The sequence below is a fragment of the Myxocyprinus asiaticus genome, chromosome 10 (genome assembly GCF_019703515.2).
Source record: "Myxocyprinus asiaticus isolate MX2 ecotype Aquarium Trade chromosome 10, UBuf_Myxa_2, whole genome shotgun sequence".
NCBI classification, from domain to species: Eukaryota; Metazoa; Chordata; class Actinopteri; order Cypriniformes; family Catostomidae; genus Myxocyprinus; species Myxocyprinus asiaticus.
In genome coordinates this window covers 34,932,275-34,958,163 of record NC_059353.1, presented here as the reverse complement: position 1 = coordinate 34,958,163, position 25,889 = coordinate 34,932,275, and the positions used below count along the sequence as shown (strand labels likewise).

The window sequence follows — 25,889 nt, the reverse complement described above, 5'->3', positions numbered from 1 at the left end:
ATGATACAATGTACTTGTGTCTATTTAATGTATTTTAACCATCCTCAAGTACAGTGCATCCGGAAAGTATTCACAGAGCTTCACTTTTTCCACATTTTGTTATGTTACAGCCTTATTCCAAAATGGATTAAATTCATTCTTTTCCTTAAAATTCTACAAACAATACCCCATAATGACAACGTGAAATAGGTTTGTTTGAAATCTTTGCAAATTTATTAAAAATAAAAAATGAAAAAAAATCACATGTACATAAGTATTCACAGCCTTTGCCATGACACTCAAAATTGAGCTCAGGTGCATCCTGTTTCCACTGATCATCCTTGAGATGTTTCTACATCTTGATTGGAGTCCACCTATGGTAAATTCAGTTGTTTGGACATGATTTGGAAAGGCACACACCTGTCTATATAAGGTCCCACAGTTAACGGTGCATGTCAGAGCACAAACCAAGCCATGAAGTCCAAGGAATTGTCTGTAGACCTCCGAGACAGGATTGTATCGAGGCACAGATCTGGGGAAGGGTACAGAAAAATGTCTGCAGCATTGAAGGTCCCAATGAGCACAGTGGCCTCCATCATCCATAAATGGAAGAAGTTTGGGACCACCAGGACTCTTCCTAGAGCTGGCCGCCCGGCCAAACTGAGTGATCGGGGGAGAAGGGCCTTAGTCAGGGAGGTGGCCAAGAACATGATGGTCACTCTGACAGAGCTCCAGCATTTCTCTGTGGCGAGAGGAGAACCTTCCAGAAGAACAACCATCTCTGCAGCACTCCACCAATCAGGCCTGTATGGTAGAGTGGACAGACGGAAGCCACTCCTCAGTAAAAGGCACATGACAGCCTGCCTGGAGTTTGCCAAAAGGCACCTGAAGGACTAGAAACAAAATTCTCTGGTCTGATGAAACAAAGATTGAACTCTTTGGCCTGAATGGCAAGCGTCATGTCTGGAGGAAACCAGGCACCGCTCATCACCTGGCCAATACCATCCCTACAGTGAAGCATGGTGGTGGCAGCATCATGCTGTGGGGATGTTTTTCAGCAGCAGGAACTGGGAGACTAGTCAGGTTCGAGGGAAAGATGAATGCAGCAATGTACAGGGACATCCTTGATGAAAACCTGCTCCAGATCGCTCTGGACCTCAGACTGGGGCAAAGGTTCATCTTCCAACAGGACAACGACCCTAAGCACACAGCCAAGATAACAAAGGAGTGGCTCCGGGACAACTCTGTGGATGTCCTTGAGTGGCCCAGCCAGAGCCCAGACTTGAACACGATTGAACATCTCTGTAGAGATCTGAAAATGGCTGTGCACCGACGCTCCCCATCCAACCTGATGGAGCTTGAGAGGTGCTGCAAAGAAGAATGGGAGAATCTGCCCAAAAATAGGTGTGCCAAGCTTGTAGCATCATACTCAAAAAGACTTGAGGCTGTAATTGGTGCCAAAGGTGCTTCAACAAAGTATTGAGCAAAGGCTGTGAATACTTATGTACATGTGATTTTTTTTCGTTTTTTTATTTTTAATAAATTTTCAAAGATTTCAAACAAACTTCTTTCACGTTGTCATTAAGGGGTATTGTTTGTAGAATTTTGAGGAAAATAATGAATTTAATCCATTTTGGAATAAGGCTGTAACATAACAAAATGTGGAAAAAGTGAAGCGCTGTGAATACTTTCCGGGTGCACTGTATACTCACAGTCAGTGATTATTCTAACCGTGTTTCCAGTGTTTGTGTCCAGCACTGGATGAGCCGGTCAAAGGTGGGCGGGCCAGGGAGTGCCAGGGGAATCCTGAGCACAAAGGCTTTGGTAAGAACGAGCAGCTGTCTCCAGCAGCCCTGCGTCTGTGTGTCTATCCACCGCAGCATCCAGCTCAGCTAGCAAGGCCTGCACGAACTACACCAGTGCATTGACATATTAAAACCAGAAGGGGAGCTCTATTTAAACAGATCCATTGATAAACAATACATAATATCTAGAAGCAGCTAGCCCAGCCTTAGATGGCATGCCCATGGGCCATCGCAGTCCGTTTGCTGACCGCCTGTTGCATATTGCACTCTAGTGTTGGTGATTTTGATTTATTTTTGTGACTTGATTCCATTCACCAAAAATATTTGTTCAGATTGGTTAATTGATTCGTTCACTGACAATATCTTCAAGTTTCACCTATGTGCCTGCAGATGTCACCAAATGATCATCTTTTAATTAATTGCATTGAACCGAAATCAGTCAGCAAGTCTAATTATCCTTTATGAAACTGTACTAAGAGATTTCAGCACTGCAGATTGTTAAAGCATCATAAGCTTTTCCCCACAAATGACAACAAAGCATATCTATTATACTGTGAACTGATGAGCACAACTTTTTATCAAGCTAAACAAAAAAAGGACAAACAATTCTAGCCTAAAAATAATTGAGTTTCAATAATGTCCATATGTCATTGTAATGTGTGGTCATCACTCACTTTTAAGTATAATCCAGCCCCTTTTCTTGTTGAACGAGATTGATGATATGAACGAATGACATGCAGCTCCTCCCGTTCAGCAGATCATCGTTCATGATGACTGATTCATTTATGTCAGTTGTGAACGAGTTTACCTGTACTTTCAGTTCATTCACGTCACAAACGACATGACCAACAAGTTCAGTTAAGGGGTGTATTCGTTCAGTGGGTCCAACCATTGATATACTCTGAGACTGAGTCAGTGTACGGAGGTGAACGAGAACACTTCGTTCACTTAAAAGTTTCATTCAAAAAGACTGATTCGTTCACGAACGAAACATCACTATTGCTCTCAAAACTGGAAAGTTATTTCTGGTAAACTCTAATTTCATTGGCTGACTTTCAGCAACTTCCGTGAGTAAAGGCACACAGGTTTTTTTATCATCAGTCAGTATGGAAATAAATTCGTGTTAACTAGGTACTGGGTTGAGACTTCCTTCTGTGGAAGAACTAATCACTGGATTTGCCAGAATTTGCCAGCTTAGTGCTAGAATTTTGTTTGAGGCATTTACAAGTTAACTTCTGTATATTCCCCTTTTTCTGTAAAATAGTCTGCACTTATTACTTTTGGAAAGGCTGAAATTTTGATCACACAAATTTTATACACAATCTCCTCTCTTTTTTTTCTTCTGTGGAACTGTTTGTAGAGACTGCCACGGCTTTATTTAAATAATTGTTCACGCGGTCTATTATTGTATAACCGATTTCAGTTTTTTCAGTGGTTGTTCACTTTACATTTCCGTCAGACAGTCTCTTTCTGTCTAAGTGGGCAGGTCTTGGCCAGAATAAGCTGCAATGTGGACCAGAACTTTTGCCGTTTGGTCTGGCTACAGGAGAATAAGAAGCAGAAGAACATTAGCTGACACAAACATTTACCTGTGAGTGTTCATGATCCCACGTGTCTGTTTGGAAATACTGAGGTATTCTTAGGGTGGAGGTAAGTTTTTCAGCATTCTCTGAGTACTATAAAAGGAGATTAGGCACAGAACCAGTTAAAAACAATTTATGAAGAAGCAGTTGAGGTTAAATTTTTATTTTATTTTATTTTTTTACCTTCAGTAAAAGCTCAGGTAGAACTTTAATGAAGTGTTCAGTGAGTTTTGTGCAGTCATCATTCTGTAGCTTTTTCTCTTTAGCACTTATCAACTAAAAACAAAAACACTGGGAAACTTAACCGCATCCACAAAATATAATGTAAATAGTCTGTTTAGCATGTGAAGGGCTGGATTGCACACATATTAATGTAAATGCAATCTGACAGTCCTGTTTGGATCATAGCGGCATCTAATGAAAGTATCAGGTAAATAGAACTACACTGCAGTCTCACCTTTTTACCTGTTCCTCTCCCTGATAATGGAGGCCCCTCTGCTGCCTGTCTCACTGCTGCCAACAAGAGCTCAATCACAAAGGTCTGCTCAGAGCTGCAGATCATACACACACACACACACACACACACATGCATATATACAGTACTGTGCAAAAGTTTTAGGCACTTGTGAAAAATGTTGCATAGTGAGGATGTCTTCAAAAATAATGTCATAAATAGTTTTCATTTATCACTTAATGTCATACAAAGTCCAGTAAACATAAAAAAGCTAAATCAATATTTGGTGTGACCACCTTTGCCTTTAAAACAGCACCAATTCTCCTAGGTACACCTGGACACAGTTTTTATTGGTTGTTGGCAGATAGGAAGCTTCTTGGAGAATTCGCCACAGTTCTTCTATCTATTTAGGCTGTCTCAATTACTTCTGTCTCTTCATGTAATCTCAGACTGACCCGATGTTCAGTGGGGGGCTTTGTGGGGGCCATGACATCTGTTGCAGGGCTCCCTGTTCTTCTATTCTAATCTTTTCTATTTGCAAAAGTAATGTTTGGGAGTCTAAAATGTATATTTCCTATTGACACACTAAATCTGAAGATATAAATAACCATCTTAAAACAAATGCTTTTGTGAAACATCTTATATGCCTAAGACTTTTGCACAGTACTGTATAAACACTGTACAAATGAGTGTCCATTTTGTTCTATTACATTTCAACCTGTGGAGATACTGCAAGGGTGCCATTAATTATTTACTTTTTTACTGTAAGTAATCATTAAAAACATTAGTCAAAACTATAGTGTCATTTCCAAAAATACAATTATATTTACAAAAAAAAATTATATAATTGTAAATATTTATTAACCTCTTTCTACGTAATGTAAAAGTGTGTCAATGTTGTTGGGATGGGTAGCACTGTGTGCTCACTGACATGTCATAAGCTTAAATAAAAATAAAAAACCCAGCAATGATAGCATTACAATGAAGGAGTGTGTACTAAAGAGCGCACTTGAATGTACTAACCTTGTTCCTGACAGGAAATCTGAGGTAAGGGCAGTGAGGTAAGACCAGTGCAGTCTTTCAGCAGAGCAGTTATACTGTCCCACAGACTGTCCATGAGATACAGCACATGCTGGTGCAGCTATGACACAAGTGAGAGAATCAAATTCAGCATACTGCAACAAAAATGCTGGAGATGTGGCCTGAAGGGGGTAGTGTACAGCAGTGGTTCCTGAACCTGGAGTCCCTCCACGACTGGTTAGGAGTGCTGCAAAATATCTGCTCATTTAATATTTTAATAGTCACCTGTTAAAAGTACCAGCAGTACCAAGAACTGACTAAATTAGAATACAGCCGGCTGCTTTCAAATGCTCACATGTGTATGTCTGCGCATGAGTCTCAAAATATCGGATCTGTGCGATGTGTAAAAGCAGCCTAATAGACCTGGTGCTGCCTGTTATAGGACTATTGTTAATATTAATCAAACAACAATATTGGCAAGAAAACGAGAAAAGCACTCACTGTCCTTGGCTGAATAACTTTGACAGCTTTAAGCCCAATACATTTCAATGACAGGTCTGCTTCACAGTCAAACTCTGAATGCATTGAATCTATCAATGTATATCTAATAATCACACAGTAAAGACTATCAATAATTCAAGTACATTTATTTTGCATTAGATTACTTTTATTAAGAATTTTCAATGATAAATCATTGCTGTTACTGAAAAACCTAAAGCACTGTTTACGCTGTTCTCTGTTTTATTACTGGCTCTTGAATAATTACTTTAAAAGCTTCAAGCAATGTTTAATAACTTAAACTCTTGAAGGCTACTTTGTTTGAATTTAATTAGCTAATATTAATATTAAAATAAAAAAAGGAGTTTTTTTCAATAGCATATTTGTTTATTTATTTATTTTTCAGTGGATGGGGTGCCGTGGGGGAAAAAAACACTATAAAGAGATGCCATAGTTTTAAAAAGTTTGGGATCCACTGGTGTACAGTATGTGGTCTGACATGCTACGCAGTGTGTTAACTCGAGTTTGAAACTAGCTGGGCTCATTTCCTCATGGTTTCCTGTCTACTCTTACATTCTCTCTATAAATGGTGAAAAAAGTGAAAGAAAGAAAAAACATGCTAGACACTTATGCAGGCTAATGCACATCCACACTAGAAGTGCTAATCAGATGTTTTTGAACACAAGAATGCACCCTAGGTGTCTCAATGTCTAAAAAAGCAGCATGATCTTCCATTTTTGTCTTTTTTAGTTTATTTGTTTTTTTAATTTATTGTTGTTTTTAATAGTGTTTATGGATAGGAAATCAGAGAGAAGACAGGAAACGATAGGGAGAAAAGGAGATCATGAAATATCATGGACCAGATTTGAACTTAAGTTGCCCAATGTGTCAGAGAATGTGCACTACCCGCCAGACCTCATCTCCAACGCAGTATTCCATTTTTAAGCAAAAGCCGCACAGACACACGAGGTGGAGGGCACACTGTTACACATACCTCACTGTCTGTGTGGAAACGGATAAGGGCTCGGACTCTGGCTAACATTAGCTCTCTGCATCTGTCCTGCTCTGAGGCTCGATTTCTGGGCCTTGATAATTCAGGGTACTGAGCAGCCCTGGAGCCAAGAAATGCCATCCTGTTAGCAATCACAAACTCAGACTGCATAAGCTATCAAAGACAGACAACATATGACCACAGACATACTGTAGAGGAATTCACCCATGGTGCTAGCAAGAGGTCTGTGAGAGCAGTAGACAAACCGGAAAACACGTGCTTATAGTCATCAGGACTAAGAAAATCCACACAGGATCTAACACAAAAGGGTACAATTTTAGCAGTTAGAATTACATGAACCAACGTCCTGATTACTTCAGGGAGAAGAATGAATGATCACATACAGTGGAGTTCGAAAGTCCACTTGTTTCTGATTTAATATCAGCACAATAACAATTTGCATTGCATGAATCTAAGATTTTTTACTATAAATCTCAACTTTCTTTTTCACATTCATCTTCTTTTGTTTTTGGTAATTCACATTCTTTGTGTATATCGCCACCTACTGGGCAGGGAGTTGCCCTCCCACACCGATCACATCGCTTCTGGAGACATGGATTTAACCACTGGAGTATTATGGATTACTTTTATGCTGCCTTTATGTGCTTTTTTGACCTTCAATGATCTGGCCACAATTCACTTGCATTGTATGGACCTACAGAGCTGAAATATTCTTCTAAAAATCTTTGTTTGTGTTCAGCAGAAGAAAGAAAGACATACACATCTGGGAGGGCATGAGGGTGAGTAAATGATGAGAGAATTTTCATTTTTGGGTGAACTATCCCTTTAATTAGTGACCTAGAAATAGTGCATAATCTTCTTTCTTATTCATTAACATCATAATAATGTTTCTTTGCCTTGTCTTCTAGGTTTAAAATAGATTTTAAATCCCAGATTTCCAATGTGGACTCCACTGTCACACTTTTTGAGGTGTAGACAACATGCCATGATGAGCAGGGGAGAGAGACTAACTGGGAGATGACCATGAGTAATCTCACGGCCTGTATCGCCACTTCGTGGTCTTTATCCAGCATCATGGAGATCATCCGCTCCTTCAACAGAGACAGCATTCAGTCGCTCACATAAACACTTTAACTAGCCACTGTGATAGCAATCTGATCTCAAATCCTTCAATACAACCTGCAGTTTAGAGACCCATGATAGCACTTAAAAAGCTCTTTATATCGTGGCTGTGCTAATGTTTTTGCCACTGTTAGTGAGGATGGGGTCCTGTGGGAAGCTATCAGGCCAGTTTGGGGATATTGAGCCCAAGGCAAACATGAGGGGTTTTCCAGCCTGTCAATCAGCAGTCATGCCCTCCTGCCTGTCCCACTGCAGCTTTACTGAACATTAACTTAAATTCTGACAAAAAAGTTTAAGGACTGCGTCCATTTGAGAAGTATGGGCAAAACAGCAAGAATGCAAAAGTTTGAGGACAAACTCACTGACAATAACGTTCACAAACTTAAAGTATGGATTTTTTAACCAGTTGTGACACAATAAAGTGACAAGCAATAAAAGCTATTTCTTCCATGTAAATCAGATTATTTGCATTTTTTTAGTGTGGACAGACAAATGACTTGTCACTGGACATTTGTCCTCATTTGGATAAAGTGTGAGAAGCAGTTGTTACCTTAAACCGAATTGTGAAAAGGTCCATTTTGGGACTTATTTGATCCTGATAAAGTCCCTGTAGACCCAGCACACATTTCAGATGCACATCAGGTTGCTGTGGAATAATCAAAAAAGGAAAATGCAGTCAGAAGTCACATTTTGACAGGTTCACAAAACAATCCATGCTGAGACATGCCACTTAAGCTAAACAAAATGATCAGGAACATTGTTAAAAATAAACTCCAGAAGGATATGCAGAGTGGCAGGTGCAACACACTGCCAGGAAAAGTGCAAAACTTAGCAGACTTTCACACATTTGTATTTGATCATTAGTTCTTCTGGTATTAAGGACTAATAGTATCTATCCTACTTCCTCTTATTACCTCACTGTGACTGGCCAGCCCAAAGTAGCAACACTGACGTGTAAATGTGAGAGGTCATGTGTTAAAGGGATAGTTTACCCAAAACTGAAAATTCTCTCATCATTTACTCACCCTCATGCCAAAGTAATCAGACATGCAGTCACAGTCTAACCTCACTGATCTTTCTCTGGATCCTTTCCAACCTGGGAGAAGCCCGTTTTCTTGGCCAGCTCGACATTGTACATCCGCTGACTTTTATCGATGCTGACACTGAGGTTGAGAGCCACATTCACCAGAGCACTGAGCAGCTGCAGGACACCATATGACCAGAAACACACACAACATCAGTGGCAGAAATGCAGTCAACCTTCTCCGACATGTAGCCTTCGAGATGTGTGTGATTCAACACAAGGGGAATTAGTGGTCCAAGTGATCTCACCTGCCAGTGTACAGGTGTATCTGAAAGCACGAACTCTGGAATCTGAGAGCTCTGTCAGCAGTGAAATGAGTTCTGACACAGGGCCACAAGCACCATTACAAACTCACAGAAGTGTGAAAGAAACCTCTTCCAGTACAGACCGGACATTATGAGTGGATACTCGCCACTGTTCTAAAGAGGATAGAGAGATAGGAAAATAAACTTTTGATTTCAAATTGTAGTAAATACACTTTCAGGGCAAATCATTTTGGCTTTTATTTAATATATGAAGAAAGAAAAGCAGACTGATCCATACCATGTCTAGAGGCCACGTGACAGTTAAAATCCATGGAAACGCAAGGAACTTCTTGTATTGTAAACCTATGTCCTGCAATAAAAAAAAAATTAAAAACACAAACAAATCAACAGTCAGAGCAAGGAATGTGAAAATGCATTAAAGGAAAAGTTCATCCAAAAATGAAAATTCTCTCATCATTTACTCACTTTTATGCTATCCCAGATGTGTATGACTTTCTTCTTCTGCAGAACACAAACGAAAACTTTTAGAAGAATATTTCACCTCTGTAGGTCCATACAATGCAAGTGAATGGGTACCAAAACTTTTAAGCTCCACAAAGCACATAAAGCAAGCATAAAAGTAATCCATAAGACTCCAATGGTTATATCTATATCTTCAGAAGCAATATGATAGATGTGGGTGAGAAACAGATATAATAGTATAATAGATATTTAAGTCCTTTTTTTTTTTACTCTAAATTATCCTACCTGCCCATTAGACTGTGATTAGCATGAAGACTGTGAATCACCAAAAACAAAAAATAATCTGAAAGTGAAACTGGAGATTTATAGTTAAAAAAGAACTTAAATATTAATATGTTTCTCACTAAAACTTATCATATTGCTTCAAAAGATATGGATTTAACCACTGGAGTCTTATGGATCACATTTATGCTACCCAGTCACTTGCATTGAATGGGCCAACAGAGCTGAGAAATTCTTCTAAAAAGAAGAATGTTTGTTTTCAGCAGAAGAAAGCAAGTAATACACATCTGGGATGGCATGAGGGTTAGTCAATGATGAGAGAATTTTAATTTTTGTGAGAACTATTCTTTAAATGATGTCATTTAAATGTCAATGACCTCATCCAAGTCATGAATTTCCCAGTCTTCCCATCAGACATTGCAAAATTTGCCTTTACATCCTGAACACTGGATAAAGAGCAGTTGAGATCCAGCAGTGCTGTGTCTCTGTCTGTGGTATATGTGTCAATCCAGTCATCCACCACAGACTTTCACAAAACATACCATGATCAATCAGTAAGTGCCACAAAAAAAAAAAAAAATAATAATAATAATAATAATTGTTTAAATCTACAAGACCAAGCATAAAAGCTTTGTGACCTCTTAACTATTTATATATTTTTATTTATAGTAGAGAATAGTGTGGGCAGATTTAGCCGATTGCTTGACATGATGTACCTGCATTGCATTCCTGCCCATGCTGACTACCTCAAATAAGGGTGACGGCCTCCTCTGCTCTTCTCAGACTGCCATAACTGCTCTTTGAATGCTTACATTTGGCATTCTCATAGCATTCCCAGGCTTTCCTCTTTCCTCTCTGCAAACACAAAGTACTTCCAGACACTACTATAGACTACAATACGTCTTATACTGTATCTCAAAGGAAAGCATGTCTTTTGTATTTTTGTAAAGTTCAGTGAGATGTTATGTAGCCAGTGGTTATGTGGAAACATGTGAAAGATGGTATTGATAAGAGAGGAATGCCAGCTCTTATACAGTCTTCTGTCTGTTCTCATTTCTCTCACTCGAGACATGATGCACAGACGCACAGGAAGAGATGTCGACCACGGAGTTCTCTCTAAAAACAGGACACACATGCAATTATTTATCTGCACACATATCCCACCTTGAATAGTAAGGGTAAATCATTCTGGTAATAATATCTAAATTTCAAATATGGCTAAATAAATAAGTCTGATGTATAATGAAAATCCAGAGGTCATTTTTGCATGTCTCACTTTCGCACAGATCTGGACAGTAAAGTTGGTTCTGCTTTCATCTCCTCTCAGATCATAGCTGGATTAGGGACTGTTGCTTCTCTGAATTACAAAAAAAATAAATAAAGAAGATTATAAAGACCATTTTGAGAGGCAAAAGAATTTAAATTGACATAATGTTGCATCAATATCATTAAGGAATGAAAATACATTATAAAAGCACAAAGAGTGCTAATACATTGTAATCCTATGCAATTTGTCACACTGCAATTGTGAAATATAAGTATAAACAAATTGCAGCTTGCAATAAAATGTAAACAACATGCACTTAGAAAGAGGTAACTTAAAGGATTAGTTCACCCAAAAATGAAAATTCAGTCATTGTTTACTCACCCCTGTGTTGTTATAACCCTATATGACTTTCTTTTTCTTAACACAAAGGGAGAAATTGTGAAAAAATGTGCTCAGTGATGTCATACAATGGCAGTTTATGGTGACCACCTCTTCAAGCTTCAAGAGGACACAAAAGTATCATTCAGAAGTCTAATAAATTATTCCATGAGACTCATGATTGCTATGAAAGCATTCGATAAGGTTTGGCGTGAAACAAACCGAAATCTAACGTATTATTTAGTGAAAATGTCCACTGATCTCCTGTGCACGTTCATGATAGGGCATGAGAGCAACAGTTCACACAGCCTCCTCTCGACATTGGGGCGTTAGAGCGAAAACTCGTTTTGTTTATCTAAAAACAGGTCCTCCACAGCGATGGCGACAACAGAACACAACACAGCTGCACAAAACAGAAAACAGATCTTACTAAATATGTCTCAAGAGATTGTAGTCGAAGAATTGATGCATTTCTATGCCCAGCCTTATTTTTTTCAACGGAGTATTTGGAAATCAAACAGAAACATAGAGGAGGCTACATGTAGCCACAGTCACACGTGTTCTAACCTGACAGCAAGCGACACGCGATAAAAGTACAATTTTCTATGGTAATCAGAGTTTTTGTCCATTCTATCGATCACTTGTTTTCTATTTTCGGCATCACACGGGTAACTCCGTCTGCTGTGAACTGGACAAAAACGTTCAAAAAAATAAGTCTGGGCATGTTATCATGTCTGATATCGATTGCAGGGAAGAGAAGATATTTTATTGCATTGCATGATGATTTGACAATACTTTCATTCTAGTTTTGCTGCAGTCCGCTCAGAATCTATCTGGTTACCATGACAACGACTCACGCGTTTGGCACTTTCTGTCATCATCCACTGCAAATTAGAAATGCCCAAATGAAAATGCATGTTCAACAAGCTGAAAGAAGCCGATCTATTTCTTTGCACAACACATGAAAATGGAATTGAAATGTTTTGCTGTCACTGTAAATGTTTACTTTCCCGTGGCCACAGTGTTCAATGAGAAACTGCAGGTCATATTCATACAGCTGTATTTTTTTTTCTTTTTCTTTTTTTAAATAGTACAAGCACTTAAATGTGGAATTGTATTTTAATCCAATGTTGCAAATTTTGTGTAAAAATCTGTAGCTGACAAGAAATTTCAAGGAATGACAAGTAATATTATATTACACATGCAATATGACATCATATGGTTAGACTAGACTATATGGAATTTGTACAATTTACACATATCTAAAATGTGGTTAAAATCATATAAAACAATATATAATAAAATAAAATAACATTTCACATACTAAAATATGTTATATTGAATTTAGCTACATATTTTAATACAATGTATGTACAGGTGCATCTCAATAAATTAGAATGTCGTGGAAAAGTTCATTTATTTCAGTAATTCAACTCAAATTGTGAAACTCGTGTATTAAATAAATTCAATGCACACAGACTGAAGTAGTTTAAGTCTTTGGTTCTTTTAATTGTGGTGATTTTGGCTCACATTTAACAAAAACCCACCAATTCACTATCTCAAAAAATTAGAATATGGTGACATGCCAATCAGCTAATCAACTCAAAACACCTGCAAAGGTTTCCTGAGCCTTCAAAATGGTCTCTCAGTTTGGTTCACTAGGCTACACAATCATGGGGAAGACTGCTGATCTGACAGTTATCCAGAAGACAATCATTGACACCCTTCACAAGGAGGGTAAGCCACAAACATTCATTGCCAAAGAAGCTGGCTGTTCACAGAGTGCTGTATCCAAGCATGTTAACAGAAAGTTGAGTGGAAGGAAAAAGTGTGGAAGAAAAAGATGCACAACCAACCAAGAGAACCGCAGCCTTATGATTGTCAAGCAAAATCGATTCAAGAATTTGGGTGAACTTCACAAGGAATGGACTGAGGCTGGGGTCAAGGCATCAAGAGCCACCACACACAGACATGTCAAGGAATTTGGCTACAGTTGTCGTATTCCTCTTGTTAAGCCACTCCTGAACCACAGACAACGTCAGAGGCGTCTTACCTGGGCTAAGGAGAAGAAGAACTGGACTGTTGCCCAGTGTTCCAAAGTCCTCTTTTCAGATGAGAGCAAGTTTTGTATTTCATGTGGAAACCAAGGTCCTAGAGTCTGGAGGAAGGGTGGAGAAGCTCATAGCACAAGTTGCTTGAAGTCCAGTGTTAAGTTTCCACAGTCTGTGATGATTTGGGGTGCAATGTCATCTGCTGGTGTTGGTCCATTGTGTTTTTTGAAAACCAAAGTCACTGCACCCGTTTACCAAGAAATTTTGGAGCACTTCATGCTTCCTTCTGCTGACCAGCTTTTTAAAGATGCTGATTTCATTTTCCAGCAGGATTTGGCACCTGCCCACACTGCCAAAAGCACCAAAAGTTGGTTAAATGACCATGGTGTTGGTGTGCTTGACTGGCCAGCAAACTCACCAGACCTGAACCCCATAGAGAATCTATGGGGTATTGTCAAGAGGAAAATGAGAAACAAGAGACCAAAAAATGCAGGTGAGCTGAAGGCCACTGTCAAAGAAACCTGGGCTTCCATACCGCCTCAGCAGTGCCACAAACTGATCACCTCCATGCCACGCCGAATTGAGGCAGTAATTAAAGCAAAAGGAGCCCCTACCAAGTATTGAGTACATATACAGTAAATGAACATTTTCCAGAAGGCCAACAATTCACTAAAAATGTTTTTTTTATTGGTCTTATGATGTATTCTAATTTTTTGAGAAAGTGAATTGGTGGGTTTTTGTTAAATATGAGCCAAAATCATCACAATTAAAAGAACCAAAGACTTAAACTACTTCAGTCTGTGTGCATTGAATTTATTTAATACACGAGTTTCACAATTTGAGTTGAATTACTGAAATAAATGAACTTTTCCACGACATTCTAATTTATTGAGATGCACCTGTATATATACAGTTGAAGTCAGAAGTTTATATACACCTTGGCCAAATACATTTAAACTCAGTTTTTCACAATTCCTGACATTTAATCGTAGAAAACATTCCCTGTCTTAGGTCAGTTAGGATCACTACTTTATTTTAAGAATGTGAAATGTCAGAATAATAGTAGAGAGAATTATTTATTTCAGCTTTTATTTCTTTCATCACATTCCCAGTGGGTCAGAAGTTTACATACACTTTGTTAGTATTTGGTAACATTGCCTTTAAATTGTTTAATTTGGGTCAAACGTTTTGGGTAGCCTTCCTACAGGCTTCTCACAATAAATTGCTGGAATTTTGGTACATTCCTCCAGACAGAACTGGTGTGACTGAGTCAGGTTTGTAGGGCTCCTGGCTCGCACACGCTTTTTCAGTTCTGCCCACAAATGTTCTATCAGAGTGAGGTCAGGGCTTTGTGATGGCCACTCCAACACCTTGACTTTGTTGTCCTTTAGCCATTTTGCCATAACTTTGGAGATATGCTTGGGGTCATTGTCCATTTGGAAGACTCATTTGCGACTGAGCTTTAACTTCATGGCTGATGTTTTGAGATATTGCTTCAATATATCCACATAATCTTCCTTCCTCATGATGCCATCTATTTTGTGAAGTGCACCAGTCCCTCCTGAAGTAAAGCACCCCCACAACATGATGCTGCCACCCCATGCTTCACAGTTGGGATGGTGTTCTTCGGCTTGCAAGACTCACTCTTTTTCCTCCAAACATAACAATGGTCATTATGGCCAAAAAGTTCAATTTTTGTTTCATCAGACCAGAGGAATTTTCTCCAAAATATAAGATCTTTGTCCCCATGCACACTGACAAACTGTAGTCGGGCTTTTTTATGGCGGTTTTGGAGCAGTGGCTTCTTCCTTGCTGAGCAGCCTTTCAGGTTATGTCGATATAGGACTCGATTTACTGTGGATATAGACACTTGTATACATGTTTCCTCCAACATCTTCACAAGGTCCTTTGCTGTTGTTCTGGGATTGATTTGCACTTTTCACACCAAACTACATTCATCTCTGAGAGACAGGATGCGTCTCCTTCCTGAGTGGTATAATGGCTGTGTGGTCCCATGGTGTTTATACTTGCATACTATTGTTTGTACAGATGAACGTGGTACCTTCAGGCATTTGGAAATTGCTTCCAAGGATGAACCAGACTTGTGGAGGTCCACAATTTTTATTCTGAGGTCTTGGCTGATTTCTTTTGATTTTCCCATGATGTCAAGCAAAGAGGCACTGAGTTTGAAAGTAGACCTTAAAATACATCCACAGGTACACTTCCAATTCAGTACACCTCCTATCAGAAGCTAATTGTCTAATTGTCTAAAGGCTTGACATTGTTTTCTGGAATTTTCCAAGCTGCTTAAAGGCATAGTTAACTTTTAAACAGTGTATGTAAATTTCTGACCCACTGGAATTGTGATATAGTCAATTAAAAGTGACACAATCTGTCTGTAAATAATTGTTGGAAAAACTACTCATGTCATGCACAAAATAGATGTCCTAAACAACTTGCCAAAACTATAGTTTGCTAATATGAAATCTGTGGAGTGGTTAAAAAACGAGTTTTAATGACTTCAATCTAAGTGTATGTAAACTTCTGACTTCAACTGTATATATATATATGCATGTATCGCGAACCCCCCAGGTGTCCCAGTTTGAGACTTTCAAAATCTGGCCACCCTATCCACAATATTCTCAGTGAGTCCACTGTATTTCGCTAGGTGGGTGGAATTTCCAGTTGGCTAGCGGAAGTTCGATTTGTTGCCATTTTATGTGTAGCCGGCCACTATTTGCTTGCGTGCCATGCGGTTAGATTCTTGCTTTTTAAATGTTGTAAGATGTCTTTAAAATTCCCCGGACAATGTGTACAGTTAATTGTTATCCTAATATTCAAACGAAACTAAAGTTTTGTCTAAACAGCAATGTTATGATCAGAAACCACTCGCAAAGCACAGCGATTCTGTCTCAGATACTGTTTCTTCCATCGGCTGCCTACAGAAGGATTGACTTAGGAATATCTGTTTGAAAAAGCTTGGAATAATTTGTTTGTGTGCTCTTTTCACTTTATTGGCAAGAAGTAAACAGCAGGGATTACTTATATTATCCACCATTACGGTCCGGCTATGATAGACGTCCAGAAACGGAGCACAATGAATTACATAAACGATAGCATTATTGTGCTAACAGGTGTGTGTACATGTGCTGAAAGTTCATTAGAAATTTTGAGAGTTTGTTCATTTCTATTCAGCGTTGGCCTTTGTGAATGCTTCACATGTTTTGAAATGGCATTATTACTGAAGGAAAAAGGAACGGTGTTTTTCCTGAACTGTCTATGAGTAGTGACAATGTTTTCAACAGTTTTCATGCTGTGATGCTAAATGGATCAATTCTACAGTGGAAGACCATAATTATTAGATGAGACATGTACAGTAGTGAGATATTTTATCACGTTTGAAATGAATTGTATTATGATTTTCCTCTTTCCTGCATTTTTCTTGCCTGCAATTCACTTTGTTTTGAGTGTCTTTGCAGAATGTGCTTGTCTACACTAAAGGTGATTTGGAAAACAGTGTGGACATTAATTTAGGATCAATTAAATTTATTTGTATAGTGTTTTTAATAATACATACTGTTTTATAGTTGCTATACAGAGAACGTTGAACTTTTGTGTACACTGTGTTTAATGTATGTCCAAATAAATATGTTTATTTGTATTGCATGTAGTACTTTTTCTATGGTACAGTTTATTGTGTAGCTGTTAATACATCATTATTATACAAGAACAATAAATTCAATCTACAGGATCAGTTGTTCAGTCAACACTAAAACATTTCATGTAGGTTATAGCATTTATATACGGATATTATGTATGTAAACTAACAATTCTAAAGCTAGATTGAGCTTACTACACATTCATCTCCAACAAAATAATTGTATTTTATCCGAAAAACGGCAGCATGACAGTCTCATCGCCTGAGTCCTGTAAAACATGAGCATCCTGCTGTTTGGACCTCCCCTGTATCTGCAGTAAATATATAATGTTGGTACAATAAACTCTTCAGGTTCTATCTAGACTAAATATAGGCTTTAAAATAAATGTAATTATCTACTGTTATCAAAACATGCCCAATTTTACAGCTGTGAAGGCGCTAATAGGCTACATAGCTTTTCAGGTTAGCCTGCTCAGGTTCTTCCATCAAAGGATAATGACTCAACAAAATAACTAAAATGCTTCTGTTTGCGATATTTGGCCATCATCCTGAAATGGAAAAGGAAGAACAATATCACTTCGCTATAGTTCTTTGATCATTTGTTCTTAAGTTTCCGTCATTTTTAGTGCTGCGAACATAACGATTGTTTACGCTTAACCCAAAGTTCCGCCCATATCGCTCGCAAAGCGTCATGGGACTCAGGAATATTGTGGATTGAATACGTGCTAGCCATGTCTGGGATTTCAATTATGACACATTTGAACCTTTATTGGAATGACTGTTCATTGTGTCAATGCATGATGTTAAAACAGAGAACAGAAACAATATAAGATCAAGTAACTTTCTTTCTTTCTGTCTCTCTCTCTCTCTTTCTCTCTCTCTCTCCCACACACACACACACATACAGTCTTATCACTCATTCTGTCTCACACATCAATCAGTGATTTGTCTTACATATTTTCACAGCACAATACACTTCCAACAACCAGTAGTGTATTAATAAGTGAAAATATGGGTAACATTTTCAGTTATTTATTATTTTATGTAGGCTATAACAGTCACTTCTACCAAAAACAGCTGGGTGAAAATACAAAAACAGCTGCCACAAACAGCACCAACATCGTTAAGTCTACGAGTGTCCCAACGTGCAATAAAAGCCATCCACACACTCGCAGTCTTAACGTCTACTTGAACATTAGTGGCCAAACACCGGAAATACGTAAGACAAGTGGGTAAGTAGGCAAGACCAAAACCGCAAGTGGGGGTATTGGGACAGGGCCAGAGTCTGGCTGCAGACATGCACTAAAGACACGCAAGAAATCAATTGGTTAAGAAGTACGTCAGCAAAACAAAAACAGAAACCTGATTGGCTAATTTCAGTGTCAGTCAGAATTCTCTGTTCTATTTGTTCTCGTGTCATTCTGAAACAAAAGCCTCATCTGAGAGAACGAATTCTACCAGTGACAGTCGTCATCTGGAATGGATTGGCGGATATGTGTAAACTGCACGTATAGATTTAGCGACAACATAGCCGTGTGCACGTCAACGAGAGATCGCTGTACATCTGACGTCACCCCATGAGGAGTTTTTTTTTAATGGCAGAGATTATTTTATTTATTTCATTAAACAGTAGAACTGAACATTCAAATGTGGCAATTCATATGTGAATGAATTAACAGTAAAGCAAGCCACATACATTAAATCATAAAATGTCAACAATGGTGTTAAATGTCAAATGTTAAAAGTGGTGTTAAGGTATTAACAAAACTGAAATTAGATAGTAATAATAATAATAATAATAATAATAATAAACAAAAAACAAGACACTCTTGTTTTACTCATCTTAAAAAATTACAGTCTTGCATTTATGAATATTTATGAAAAATTGGACTTTCTTGTCATCCAATAACACTTCATATACAATGTGATTTCTAGAAAATGTATGTAGTGACTGGGCCTTTGTTTCCACCCCATTGGGAGGTATAATACAATTACATACTGTAATTGAAAAAAGAAAGTCTCGTTGTCTATCACTTGTCTTTATTTATTTGTGACAAAATTTGTGTTATATCATACTTGTGATATAAACAAAATATTGAACTTTATTTGTAAAAAGAAATCCCACAAAATTAGAAAATCTGTTTTGTCTAATAGATGGTCAATGGTAGATTTCTTTGAACTAGTCAACTCTTTTAGAATTAGCTGGTTAAAAAAATGCCTGTGTAAGCATAACTCAATTTGGTACTTTATTTCTAATTCCATTTTTAATCAAATGGGAGGCTTGGAATTCCTTTTAAAATGCAGTTTCATACCCTCAAAATTACCAGCGAAGCCCTCTAAATCTCACCAGCTTTACTTGTTCAGAAACTGAGCGTTCTACACAACTTTTCTCCCCACAACTTGATACGGTGGAATAATTTTAATATATTAATCTGAAACAAATCTTTGTTCATGGATAAACTGTTTAATAGATGTATTGTTTTTGAAAATAATGGTAGTGTACTTGAGTGTGAAGAGTTTATGACATTATATAATTTTCCAAAGACTTTTAATTGTTGTTAGAGCACTGTCACCAAGTTGCACACTAAATGCAAATTTTATTGGATTTTTTATGTTCAATGGAAAAGAGCCTGATTACTACCTGAAAAATATTGCTCTTCTAACAAGATAAGTACATTATTGCATAACATCTAGCCAACAAATTGTTTAATTGCTACTTTTGCTGATATATCCATTTTACATGTAAATTGATAGATGGAGGAAGAAAGTCTGCATCCTTTATTTTATGACATGTAAAATCCCTTTGGGAGGATTTAATTTTTTATTTGTCACCCTTTATATACTGAGTTAATTTTATCATCAAAAGATATATCTATTTATATAAAAAAAAAAAAAAATGTTTAATTTCATTGTAAATGTATCAAAACTTTGCCCAGATTTGAAGTCTTTCTAGTTGAAATATTCCATATTATAAAACCTCTTAAACTGATAAATAATAGCAATAATAACAAACTTTTCAAGTATCATGACTTTTTTTTAATTTTCTGATTAAGTTTCTATTTATTTTCATATACATTTTAATAAAAATATTTTTAATAAATAATATATATATATATATATATATATATATATATATATATATATATATATATATATATACTGTATAAATATATGCTGTATAAATATTCTCTCTCCAGTGCAGTGTTAACTGTTCTGCGTTTGTGTAATATGCAAATAAAATAAAAACAAATGAGCAAAGCAATTCAGAAGTCCTCTACTGATAATAATTATCCTAAAAAAACTTCAAATTCATTTATACAGCATTTTCATAAATGAAAAGTTAATGACTCACGTGATAAATTTAATCATAGAATGAAACCATAATGTACATAATCATATTAAATAGAATAAATCAATATTGTCATTTGAAAAATGTAGGATGTTCAAAGCTGTTGCACAAAAATGTAAGTGTGCTGTAATTGTAGAGAATATTATTACATATAAATAAGAATAAATATGAAATATTTATATTATTCAACCACTTTATTTCAAAATACAGTAACATTATATATCACACCTGGCTCTGTGAAAGGTGGAGATGTGAAATTAATAACTGTAATCATGATCGACATGTGTGACACACAATGCTAGCACCATCATTTTCAGAATAAGGAGAACATGTGCAACAGTCACGTCAAGTATACTTATTATTAAGGCATTATTGCACAGTTAAATTCTCTATGTCTGAACACTCACAAAACTAAAATCTAAAATGGTTTAAAAAGAATGACAATAAATCCTATCTAGTCAATGTTCATACTCAGTACTTTTTCTTTATGACAGAATGGTAAACTGATATTAAGCAAGTTCTTTAAATATTTCTGGATCATTTGAACAGTCTTATTTGTAGTTTATGCAAGTCAACAAACCAAATGACATTACAATGCAGCTCTTAAAACAAAAGATTGAGTTTTATTCTGTGCCAACAATAATTTCTTGCCATCCACTTCAGGCACTGTGATTCTGTATTAGGAGAGGCTGGAGACAAATTCCATTACTGGACCGAGGTCTACGGTGAGTTCCTCTAAGTGTGGCAATACTGTTGATATTAAGTTTTGTGCTGACTCTGACAACCTGTGAAAATTAGGGCCATTCATTATGCTGTATTGTTTCCTTTCATTCTAACAAATGGAATAAACAAAACCACTCTCACCAGCTCACATACTATACTGGCAACTGAGGCTCCAGCTTGGACCCTTCTTCTGTCAAAAGAGATTTCTTCAATGGCTTGAAGTTGGCCTCAATATCCTTTCTTATGATGGATAATGAAAACATGTCTTTCAGAGAGTTCAGCATTTGCTGTAACAGAAAACAAAAAGGTTGAATGAATATGAAACCCAAACCTAACCTGCTCTACATAATCATCTCAGAGATATTGTTTATAGATCTGAATAATAATAGTACTTTTTCCAGATATTATTATCCATCACATCAGAATAAGTACCACAGTAATAGGCAACAATAGTATTAAACAGCATTATACAGATTCAGACTTGTTGTGCTATGCATATTAGGAGAGATGACATGGATAAAATGAAAGATGTGAATTACTGTCAAATGAAAAGTCAAATGAACTCATGCATAGATTGCTGAAAGCTGATGAGCAATGTACTTATGACTGCCCAGATGCTTCACATCTTCATCTAACTGCTGACTGAGAACCAGCAGCAGGTTCAGCTTTCCAATATGAGGAAAATATGCTGGAATGATTAAACATTTCCCAACCAAACATTAGCTGATTAATGTACATATTAATCAGGGAGGGAATATAATTGTTTAAATCTTGTAATCCCAAGGACTGGTACCTGAAAAACATGGAATTTCAAACTACCAATAATTGCCATTCTACCCACTCATTCTATTTCTCTGATCTCACCATCTAAAGGTAGTCTTCCAACATGTCAACAGGGCTTGCCATGTATACTATACACTTCCACTCTAAGGAATAGAGTAGATAATCCTACAACATCCAAATAGTCCTAAAGAAATGGAAATAAATGGGAACATTTCATCCAAAATTATAACTGGGTTATGAATAATGGTTAGTTTGTAATTAGTTACCTCAAGCTGAGGCACAGGTTTAGAAAGATGTTCAAGGCACTGGTTCATCTGATATATTATTTCAGGCCCTAATCTCATAAAATAATTCAAAGGTTTTACACATTTGCAAGTAATTTATTTCCAATGGCTTTCCAATAAAAATAATCTTTTTTTAGTTCTTTTAAAAAAAAAAAAAAAAAGCTTACCTCGTCTTTCAGACTTCTCAGGACTTGTGTTCATTTTAAGCTGCTCCTGAAACTGCTAAAATAGGTTAGATATTTGCCAAGACATAAGTCCTGTTGGGTCCAAAAGTCTGAGACCACACTGAAAATATGCAAATCAAAATCTACTCATTTTAAAGGAACAGTTCACCCAAAAATGAAAACTCTCTCATCATTTACTCACCCTCATGCCATACCAGATGTGTATGACTTTCTTTCTTCTGCAGAACACAACCAAAGGTTTTTAGAACAATACACTGGCGGCCAAAAGTTTGGAATAATGTACAGATTTTGCTCTTATGGAAAGAAATTGGTACTTTTATTCACCAAAGTGGCATTCAACTGATCACAATGTATAGTCAGGATATTAATAACATGAAAAATTACTATTACAATTTGAAAAAAAATTCAGAACTTCTTAAACTACTTCAGAGAGTTCTCATCAAAAAATTCTCCACGTCCAGCAATGACAGCTTTGCAGATCCTTGGCATTCTAGCTGTCAGATTGTCCAGATACTCAGGTGACATTTCACCCCACGCTTCCTGTAGCACTTGCCATAGATGTGGCTGTCTTGTTGGGCACTTCTCACACACCTTACAGTCTAGCTGATCCCACAAAAGCTCAATGGGGTTAAGATCCATAACACTCTTCTCCAATTATCTGTTGTCCAATGTCTGTTTCTTTGCCCACTCTAACATTTTCTCTTTGTTTTTCTGTTTTAAAAGTGGCTTTTTCATTGCAATTCTTCCCATAACGCCTGCACCCCTGAGTCTTCTCTTTACTGTTGTACATGAAACTGGTGTTGAGCGGGTAGAATTCAATGAAGCTGTCAGCTGAGGACATGTGAGGTGTCTGTTTCTCAAACTAGAGACTCTGATGTACTTATCCTCTTGTTTAGTTGTACATCTGGCCTTCCACATCTCTTTCTGTCCTTGTTAGTCAGTTGTCCATCTTTGAAGACTGTAGTGTACAACTTTGTATGAAATCTTCTTTCTCCCATCGCGGGTTTAAATGAGACTCAACGGAGGCCGTTCTGAGCCCATCTGCGCCACCTGGAGGAAGCCAACTGTGTGTAGAAAATAGTTATTGGCTTGTACTATTTTTCACCCAATAGTACCGATCAGGAATAGTTATCGGTAGTTTAATCCTATGAACTAAATAGTGATGCAGTCATTTAATTCTTCTTTGAGCACTTAACATGCTTAAAATACTTAAGAATCCATAACAAAGGGGCCTGGGTAGCTCAGCGAGTAAAGATGCTGACTACCACCCCTGGAATCGCGAGTTCGAATCCAGGGCGTGCTGAGTGACTCCAGCCAGGTCTCCTAAGCAACCAAATTGGCCTGGTTGCTAGGGAGGGTAGAGTCACATGGGGTAACCTCCTCATGGTTGCTATAATGTGTGGTTCTCACTCTCGGTGGGGCACGTGGCGAGTTGTGCGTGGATGCCGCGGAGAATAGTGTGAATCCTCCACACGCGCTACGTCTCAGCGGTAACGCTCTCAACAAGGCACATGATAAGATGCACGGATTGATGGTCTCAGACACGGAGGCAACTGAGATTCTTCCTCTACCACCCGGATTGAGGCGAGTCACTAAACCACCATGAAGACTTAGAGTGAATTGGGCATTCCAAATTGTGTAGAAAAGGGGAAAAAACAAACAAAAAAGAAAACATAACAAAAATATTACTGTTACATTAGGATAAATTATCGTGTTCAATCATAATAAAAAATAAATAAAATCTGTAATTACTCTGTAAATAGCCATGTATAATTTGGTATATAAACATTTTATACTTCCTAATTCCAAATTTAAAAAATAAAAAATAAATTGTATATATATATATACACACACACACACACACACATACACACAGTTGAAGTCAGAAGTTTACATACACCTTAGCCAAATACATTTAAACAATTTTTCACAATTCCTGACATTTAATCGTAGAAAACATTCCCTGTCTTAGGTCAGTTAGGATCACTACTTTATTTTAAGAATGTGAAATGTCAGAATAATAGTAGAGAGAATTATTTATTTCAGCTTTTATTTTTTTCATCACATTCCCAGTGGGTCAGAAGTTTACATACACTTTGTTAGTATTTGATAGCATTGCCTTGAAATTGTTTAACTTGGGTCAAATGTTTTGGGTAGCCTTCCACAAGCTTCTCACAATAAGTTGTTGGAATTTTGGCCCATTCCTCCTGACAGAACTGGTGTAACTGAGACAGGTTTGTGGGCCTCCTTGCTCACACGCACTCTTTCAGTTCTGCCCACACATTTTCTATCGGCTTGAGGTCAGGGCTTTGTGATGGCCACTCCAAAACCTTGACTTTGTTGTCCTTAAGCCATTTTGCAACAATTTTGAAGGTAAGCTTGGGGTCATTGTCCATTTGGAAGACCCATTTGCAACTGAGCTTTACCTTCCTGGCTGATGTCTTTAATATATCCATATATATTTCCTTCCTCATGATGCCATCTATTTTGTGAAGTGCACCAGTCCCTCCTGCAGCAAAGCACCCCCACAACATGATGCTGCCACCCCATGCTTCACAGTTGGGATGGTGTTCTTCGGCTTGCAAGCCTCACTCGTTTTCCTCCAAACATAACTATGGTCATTATGGCCAATGAGTTAAATTGTTTCATCAGACCAGAGGACATTTCTCCAAAAAGTATGATCTTTTTCCCCATGTGCACTTGCAAACTGTAGTCTGGCTTTTTTATGGCGGTTTTGGAGCAGTGGCTTCTTCCTTGCTGAGCAGCCTTTCAGGTTATGTCGATATAGGACTTGTTTTACTGTGGACATAGATACTTGTCTACCTGTTTCCTCCAGCATCTTCACAAGGTCCTTTGCTGTTGTTCTGGGATTGATTTGCATTTTTCGCACCAAACTACGTTCATCTCTAGGAGACAGGATGCATCTCCTTCCTTAGCGGTATAATGGCTGTGTGGTCCCATGGTGTTTATACTTGCATACTATTGTTTGTACAGATGAACATGGTACCTTCAGGTGTTTGGAAATTGCTCCCAAGAATGAACCAGACTGGTGGAGGTCCACAATTTTTATTCTGAGGTCTTGGCTGATTTCTTTTGATTTTCCCATGATGTCAAGCAAAGAGGCACTGAGTTTGATGGTAGGCCTTAAAATACATCCACAGGTACACCTCCAATTGACTCTAATTAGCCTATCAGAATCTAATTTGCTAATTGCCTAAAGGCTTGACATAATTTTCTGGAATTATCTTCGCTGCTTAAAGGCACAGTTAACTTAGTGTATGTAAACTTCTGACCCACTGGAATTGTGATAGTCAATTAAAAGTGACACAATCTGTCTGTAAACAATTGTTGGAAAAATTACTTGTGTCATGCACAAAGTAGATGTCCTAAACGACTTGCCAAAACTATAGTTTGCTAATATGAAATCTGTGTGTGTGTGACATATATATATAAATATACATATATATATATACATATAAATATACATATATATATATACATATAAATATACATATATATATACATATATATACACACACACACATATATATATATATATATATATATATATATACACGTAAAACAATTGCAACAAAAACAATGGCAAAAATTTAAATGACAGAACAGCCATAGCTTTTCTCATT

The 25,889-nt window shown here is 37.3% G+C and overlaps 1 long non-coding RNA gene and 1 pseudogene across 1 annotated transcript; both read right to left on the bottom strand.

Annotated features, from left to right (window-relative positions):
• Positions 1-10,884, bottom strand: part of LOC127447587 (cohesin subunit SA-2-like) — a 36,084-nt pseudogene extending 25,200 nt beyond the window's left edge.
• A 9,416-nt stretch (positions 10,885-20,300) lies between these two features.
• LOC127447212 (uncharacterized) lies at positions 20,301-25,670 on the bottom strand. Its single transcript, XR_007898362.1, has 3 exons — positions 21,858-25,670; positions 21,135-21,280; positions 20,301-21,055 (listed from the first exon to the last, which is right to left on the bottom strand). It is a non-coding gene; the product is annotated as an uncharacterized LOC127447212 (long non-coding RNA).
• Positions 25,671-25,889: the final 219 nt, after the last annotated feature.